The sequence below is a fragment of the Leptinotarsa decemlineata genome, unplaced genomic scaffold (assembly GCF_025532065.1).
Source record: "Leptinotarsa decemlineata unplaced genomic scaffold, Ldec_3_MD MMD2_tig00004307_RagTag_RagTag, whole genome shotgun sequence".
Taxonomy (NCBI): Eukaryota; Metazoa; Arthropoda; class Insecta; order Coleoptera; family Chrysomelidae; genus Leptinotarsa; species Leptinotarsa decemlineata.
In genome coordinates this window covers 2,106,156-2,114,357 of record NW_027412606.1, presented here as the reverse complement: position 1 = coordinate 2,114,357, position 8,202 = coordinate 2,106,156, and the positions used below count along the sequence as shown (strand labels likewise).

General features: G+C 33.5%; 1 long non-coding RNA gene across 1 annotated transcript; it reads right to left on the bottom strand.

Annotated features, from left to right (window-relative positions):
• Window positions 1-371: 371 nt before the first annotated feature.
• On the bottom strand, window positions 372-1,890 carry LOC141483852 (uncharacterized). Its single transcript, XR_012466325.1, has 2 exons — window positions 1,373-1,890; window positions 372-1,313 (listed from the first exon to the last, which is right to left on the bottom strand). It is a non-coding gene; the product is annotated as an uncharacterized lncRNA (long non-coding RNA).
• Window positions 1,891-8,202: the final 6,312 nt, after the last annotated feature.

Here is an 8,202-nt window from a genome sequence, read left to right as displayed (position 1 = left end):
TAATTTTACAATTGGCCTTTCTATTATTTCACAATATGTCCTTATGTATGTTTAAATGTTACAGCTATATATAGAACAATTTTCAGCTATATAAAATTAGTTTCACAATATTGCCTATCTAAATATATTTATAATATGTCTTTTTGTAGTAACCAGTAAACCCAACAATATTATTTCAACAAGCTATATAGTATGCTATTTGGTATTGGTCCGTTATCGTTATTCATAATATTATTATGTTTATTTCTGACCGGGATATTATAAGCTTATATCGTCATAGTTACGCTATCAATAAAGAGGGTCATAACTCCCTTGGGACATTATAGATTTTATAATTCCCTCTACCTTTCACAAGTAAAAATAAATAGAAATGAAAACTGAACCATATTTTATTTATTCACGTCATTACAAATAATAAATGTACAATTTTGAAATGTTCCCTGAAAATTACTTCCGCCACTGGAAACAATTTCTTCTTTTGTATGGCTGGAGCTTCTGTTCACTACAGTCGAGGTACCTGCCTCTTCTGATGACAAAGTAGACAACATACCCGTTTTATTTCTCAATTCGATGCTATCCTCCAAATACCCCTCCGCCACCGTGGAACTTTTCCAACCTCCGTGTCTTTTTAAGTTAGTCATAGTTGCTCCTGCATTGGCTAGAGCAGTAGCAGAAGTGCGACGAAGGCAATGTCCCGTATAGGAAGATGAGTTTGGCAATCCTAAATACATTGCGATTTTGCTGGGGATTTTCCCAAACATGTTTTTTCCAATTGGCTGAGATGTACATTTATTTTGTCGGGAGCTCAAAAAAAAATTGTTCAATACCTTTAGGACGCAAAGACATATAAAGTCCTAATAAAGGCAAAGCGGAGAACTCTTTTTCATCCACAACTGTAAATTTCTTCGATACACCAGTTTTACTTTCCGGTACGTTCACTACCATAACGGAATCCCGGTCCTCTATATCCGATATCTTCATATTCAAAAGTTCCTGACTTCTGCATCCTCCAAAATAACCCATAATCAAAACAACCTATAACAAAAAAAGGAAATAAATACACACAAAAAGGAAAATAAGAAAAAAATTACCTTATGCAATTAATGAATATCATTAGGAGCGTCCTTTAGGAATCTGATAACATCTTTAGGATCTAAAACAGCAGACTTTTTCGGCTTATAACTCTTACTCTTCCGTTTCAAAAAAGCCTGTAGTTCATTAAACTTGGTGATATCTCGTTTCTCATGTATAGTCACCATCGATTTTAGCATTGACCATTTACTCCATAAAGAATTCGGACTATACGTTTCTGACTGAAACGAATAAACACAATTACTACCAAATCTACCGAAAAACATAGAAAATTCCTTACCAGTTCTTGAAAATATGCCAGAAATACAGTTTCAGTGACATCTTTTGGCATAACATTTTTCCGTGTCAGCCAGTCCAGATATATCTTGTATTCTTTTTGGTATACGGCTTCACTTTTCGATGGAATCAATGATTCTCTTGCTTGTTCAGCTTTTTTCAAAATATCCTCCATTATATTTGGGGTAGAAAACACGTTTTCACCGCAAACAGAGCTTGATAACAAAGTTCTGTTCATAAACAAGTAACATAGCAACAACCTAGCAACAAGAAAACTCTACTATAATCAACGGTACCTGATTCAAATATACCGGGAAGGTAATGAATTGGTACATTTTTCCGTTTCAAAAATGAACAAAATTTTATTGAAATCGGTCAGAAATAAAATTATCTATGTACCACGGGAATTAATGAGCCTTAATAACCTCAGGCAATTGCTGTCCCTCGGGCCAGAGGCCCTCGGGACGCAAACTTTGCCATCGGTAATTAAGGCCCTCCTAATTCCCTTGATACATAAATAACTATTACTTATTTCTACTTTCTCATAGGCATCTAGTTGCCTGTTGTTGTTAACTTGTCTAACTAATCTCTTTTTCCCTTTCTCTTACCAATTTGTGTATGAAACAAAATCGTTTCCAGGTAGAAGGTTGCTTTTATTAACAACAGGAAGGAACGGCCATGGAAAATCCCTTGTCCCCCTACCTGGCAGACCTGTTCATGAGCAGATTCGAAATGGAAACTAAAGAAAAGTCAAAGTATTTTCCTAGGATTTGGCTAAGGTATGTGGATCATATTTTTGCGGTATTCGATACCAAAAAATCGAATATCGAGGACTTTGTTTCCTTTTTAAATAATAGATGTCCATCAATAAAATTCACGTATGAATTAGAAAATAAGGGACAACTACCATTTCTTGACGTTTTGGTAATGAGGAGCAAAGATGGAGGGTTAGAATACGATATATTTAGAAAAGAAACAAGCACGAACAGGTATATTCCTGACAGTTCACATCACTGTGGACAGCACAAACGTGCTGGGTTGAATTTTCTGGTGCATCGTCTTTTGACTTTCCCTCTAACACATGATAGGTTCACGAAAGAAAAACGTACAATACAGGAAATAGTAGCCACTAACGGTTTCCTGAGGGGTATTGTAGATGACATAATTAGAAAAAAGAAGTTTAGGTTAAGAATGAACGAAATCTCGACTTTCAGAAAGGACAAAAACCAAGATAAATACATCTCAGTTCCATACCACCACTATACGAAAAACTTTGGAAAGATTTCCAAGGAACTAGGTATGAAGGTGGTTTTTGAAACAAGTCATATACTGCAGAGCCTTTTGGGAAGTCCAAAAGACAAAGCCGAGAATTCGGAAAAGTCTGGAATTTATGGAAGATACAAGGAACACATAGCACACTTAAAATATGGAAGACCTGAAAAATCAGCAGTCGCCCATCATATTTTGCAACAAAACCATTCCATAGACTTCAGTTCTTCAAGATTAGTTAGACAAGTTAACAACAACAGGCAACTAGATGCCTATGAGAGTGTAGAAATAAGTAAACATAATAATATTATGAATAACGATAACAGACCAATACCAAATAGCATACTATATAGCTTGTTGAAATAATATTGTTGGGTTTACTGGTTACTACAAAAAGACACATTATAAATATATTTAGATAGGCAATATTGTGAAACTAATTTTATATAGCTGAAAATTGTTCTATATATAGCTGTAACATTTGAACATACATAAGGACATATTGTAAAATGATAGAAAGGCCAATTGTAAAATTAATTTAGGGTGGTACACTTGTATGTGTGGTATTACTGATTACCTACCTGTATGATGTACCTGAATAGCATAAATAGATTTAGTTTTTTGAGTAGTTTCTAGTTTTATCTTCCTCTTGAAGATGATCATTTGGTGATCGAAACACGTGTCGAGGTGTAAAAATAACGATTTGGTGTTGGGAAAAAACTCCATTAATATTCATTACTACACCAAAGGTTCCAAATAGTACATCATAAGTTCATTTCTCCTGATTATTCTGTAATGGTTGTTGATGTTGCGAAATGGATTCACCCTTTCTGAGATACTTGTTCTTGTGGATGAATCCGGTTTTGCGCATTTCGATTCTCCGGATCTTTCAGATACTGACACTTTATTTCGAAAAATTTACCGAGCAACTCGAAACGGAAAGATACACGAAACTGCTCTACCGTTTCTAGAGAAAGTAAATTCCTACCTGAGAATAATGTACAGCGACTACGTCCCGAGTTCAAATTTCCTTACTTATTATTACTGGGGTAACAAACCTTCACATCGCGTTACTTGACTAATTGATACATGATATCTACCGTACTTAATGATCTGTCAGATTATCTTATAACCGTAACTTCCATTAGCGATTCCCCTCTGAATTGATTCACTAGTTAGTCTTGAGAGAGAAAACAAAGTGAGTTGATATTTATATTCATATCAAATTCAGTTTGAAGTGTGTTTTCGAACTAATCACTATCATGGCTCCTTGGGCGTTCCTCAGGGCTCAGTAATAGGACCATTATTATCCATTATATTCATTAATAATTCGTCTGAATACATGAGGGACTGCCAAATAACGATGTTTGCAGATGACACCACTCTTACAGTCGCTGGACACACTATGGATGATGCGGTAGCCAAAATTAATAGCACTATTGATGAATTTTCTTCTTGGTGTGACCGCAATTTCCTAGTCTTGTACAGAATCAGTGACAATAAAATTTTATAATGTAGAGAAAGAGAAAGAGAAAGAACTTTATTGTCCAAAGAACAGAATTCTTGTTAACAAAGTTTAGAAATACATTTATGTTTGTACACATATATCTATATATACAAACACACACACACATATATACATATGTAACACAAAGGGATCAATTCAAAATTAAATAAACACCTTAAAATAATAAAACCAAGTAAAGTAATATAAAGTGCATATGCAAGTGATTGCAATGTTAGTCAAAATCTTCATTATAATATTCGTCTAAAGTATAAAAAGCTTTATTTAGCAAAAAACATTTTACAGCACTTCGAAAATTTTTATATGAAGAAGTGGAGCGAAGATATACTGGCAAATGATTGAACATTTTCCTTGCATTGTATATTATGCATTTTTTTATTAATGCGCTTTTAGAAATGGGTAGTGCTATCAAGTGGCTATTATGCCTAGTATTATAAGAGTTTGTTGAATCACTGGTAGTATTAAATTTTTTGTGCATCATACACACACTTTCAAAGATAAAAATGCATGTCAGAGTCAAGATTTTTTGATCAATAAACAGGGGTTTACAGCAATCTCTCGGTTTTGCCTTACAAATATATCTAACCGCTCTCTTTTGTAAGATAAACACAGACTGTAACAAGAACTGAGAAGCATTACCCCAGAAGCAAATTCCATATCTTAGGCGGGATTTTATTACCGCAAAATAGACTGTTCTTGCAGCTTGTAAGTTGAGTTCTCTGGTAATAACCCTTAAAACATAGCATCCCGAAGCCATCCTATTATATAGATTAGAGATGTGGATATCAAAGGATAGATTATTATCTACATGCAAACCCAAGAATTCACTTGATGAGACGGAGCTAATCAAAGTATTCCCTAGAAAAATTTCATTTAATATACATTCAAAGGTTAGTATGTAGGTTTTCATGGTATTGAATGCCAGTCTTTCAGCATCACACCACTTTTTAACGATGTCTAGATCAACCGATATATTATTATATAGTTCAGTATTGTCTTTTGAGTGCCAAACAATAGTAGTGTCATCAGCAAATAGAGTTATTTTTCCTTTCGTATTGATGAGAGATAGGTCATTTATGAAGAGCAGGAACAGTAGTGGATCGAGTACTGAACCTTGCGGAACCCCACAAGATACCAACAGAGGTTCAGATCTCTTATTATTAACTAATACAGACTGGGTGCGATCTAACAAATAAGAATGAAACCATTTCAACGCTACATCTCTGAAACCATACATTTCCAATTTATTCAAGAGAATTTTGTGATTTACGCAGTCGAATGCCTTAGCAAGGGGAAGAATACTATTCAAGATGTGAAGTTCTCTATTGACGAAATAGATATGTCACATAAAGTTATATGTTTTGGAACAATTGTGGATGAATCCTTCATTTGCAACTCTCATATTGATGGTGTCTACAAGAAACTCAATAAAACATTTTTTGTATTTCATCAGTTCGAACTTCCATTGTCTAATATAATTTAAATCGATTTGAAATTCCTGAAAAAATATTAATAAAGATTAACTGAAAATAACAATGTTATTCGAACAAAAAAACCTGAAATTACAAAGAAATAACATGAAACCAAACAATAACCAAAAAACCAAAATTGAAGTATTAATAAAAGCTGAAAATTGAAAATAATTATTAAGAAAAAATGAAAAATAAAAATAAAAATTGAAAGATTTGATTTTTATTTTTCATTTCATGTGACATAACTTGGTTTGAAATCTATTAATTTTTATTTTTAATTTTTTTTCAATAACAATTTTTAATTTTCAGCTTTCATTATTATTTCAATTTTTATTTTTTGGTTGTTGTTTGGTTTTATGCTATTTTTTTGTAATTTCAGTTTTTTTTTGTTCAAATTAAATTCTTACTCTCACGAAAACCAGGCCACGAAACGCGGACTGCGATTCCAAGAATTGCATTTACCAGATACCCTGTGAGTGCGGAAAATCCTATATTGGTGAAAGTAAGAGGCCATTGGATGTTCGCATTGCTGAGCACAAGATACACACACAGCGAGGGGAAACCAGCAAATCAGGAATAGCAGACCATGTTTGGAGCCATCAACACAACATCGAGTGGTCCCAAGCTGAGATCTTGCACAAAGAGGTACATTGGTTTATGAGAAATTTCAAGGAAGCCGCTTACATGTTATGCAACGACGTATTCAGCCAAGCCAGCGTAGAAATACGCAACATATGGAAACCCATCATCAAGCGAAAAATGGCCAACTCTCGCCAAACGGTCATCTCCCACGGAACCAGTGAAGCGGAAAATGGAAAGCGGGGATAAGTGAAAGTACTCGAACGACCTATAAATAGTCATCTCTCGGAGGAATCAGTCCAGTCATCACCCGAAGACGATTGTAGATACTAACGTGACTTGGAATCTCTCAACTTTTTATTTTTATTTTCTTTCTCCATTTCTTTATTTTTGTTCAATTGTTCTATTTTACTTGTATTTTATTTCACTATTATTTCATTTCAGGTTCATTTTGCTTAATATAATTTTTATTTTCAGCTATTCATTTTTCATTCTACTTTTTTAGTTGTTTTAGGGATTTCCAAATCATTTTATATAGTAGACAATGGAAGTCCGAACTAGTGAAATTCAAAATTTTTTTTATATTTTCTGAATTTCTGTTGTGAGGCCTGAGATGAACATTATTTTGAAATTAGAGGAAATTCACCATTGCAACATTATATACACAATGAATGGTGATCAGTAGAATGGAAGCAAAATATATTCAAATATTTCAATTACACTAACTCAATAGCTGAATAACTCTTCTGGATATACAGAATCTTCTGTATATCCATCATAACTTCTTTAAAATTTTACAAGTTTCAACAGATATTCCTTCTGCTTCGGTTTGCTTCAAGGTTAGTATTTGCCTTTGAATATGATTCGTGATTCAATCATTCATGCAGGTTTAAAAATTGCGTGACTCTTAAGAAAAGTCGTAACTCTAAAGTAAGTTGTCACTCAAAGTAGCATTACAAACCATTATTATTATACCACAAATGTCCCCCTGTCTTTGCGTGTTTTTTAAAATCACCAAAGTATTCATTACTAACTCAATCAAACTGAGAGAAATGCTCAAACGTGTAATAACTGTGATCAAAGTACGAGATTTGATGCCGTGCTTTGTTACAAAATGAAAGTATAGTAATCATAATATGAATAACGCGTCACCGTGACAAGATCATATCATTCAGATATTATTATCCACTTCCCGGAATATTTGAGCGTTATGGGAATCGGAAAAAGTAATATTGGTAGTATTAGTGGAACTACAGGGGTTGGCAGAGAAACTGTGAGAAGAATTTCTATTCCTATAAGACACTTTTACGTAAAGAGATTTCTAAGGTGAGGGAGAAAATGGATTTTCTACAGGAATGGAATAGATAGTTCCCAAAATTGTCGCTGGTGGTCTAATAATGTCTCAAATTTCGTAATAGTGACCAACATTCAGTCAAAACAAATGTGTGGAGTGGCTTATTACCTAACCAAATATTTAAACTGCATTTTTCAGAGAAAATTCGAACATGTACAGAAATTTTATGATGAATAATCCACTTCTACATGTGATTTCATGAACTTAATTTCTTTGAAAAAATTATATCAGAGTCTCGCATTCATCAAAGTTATGAAATTTGAATCACATTTCGTTCATATCAGTAGGGTGAAAGATTCGAAAAATAATAAAAAGTTGAAAAAGGGCGAAGTGACAGCGAAGAGTTCAAATTTGAAAAAAATATATGGAATTATGAATTGAGCAACATTTATCATTTTCTTTTTTTTTTAATTTCAAAAAAAACAATCTTGTTTCTCGAAAAAATAATTCAAATTTGACAGGTCTTGGAGTAGCACAAGCCAGAAGAAAAGAAACTGTTTTTTTCTCTCAAACACAAATTTACTGCGGAATCAAACATATAATGAATCTATCCAACCATATATACTAATACTAGTGCTATGTTGCTGTATCGCTGCTGTTCCAATGTTTTGTCAGAATCAGGATCAACAAACTCA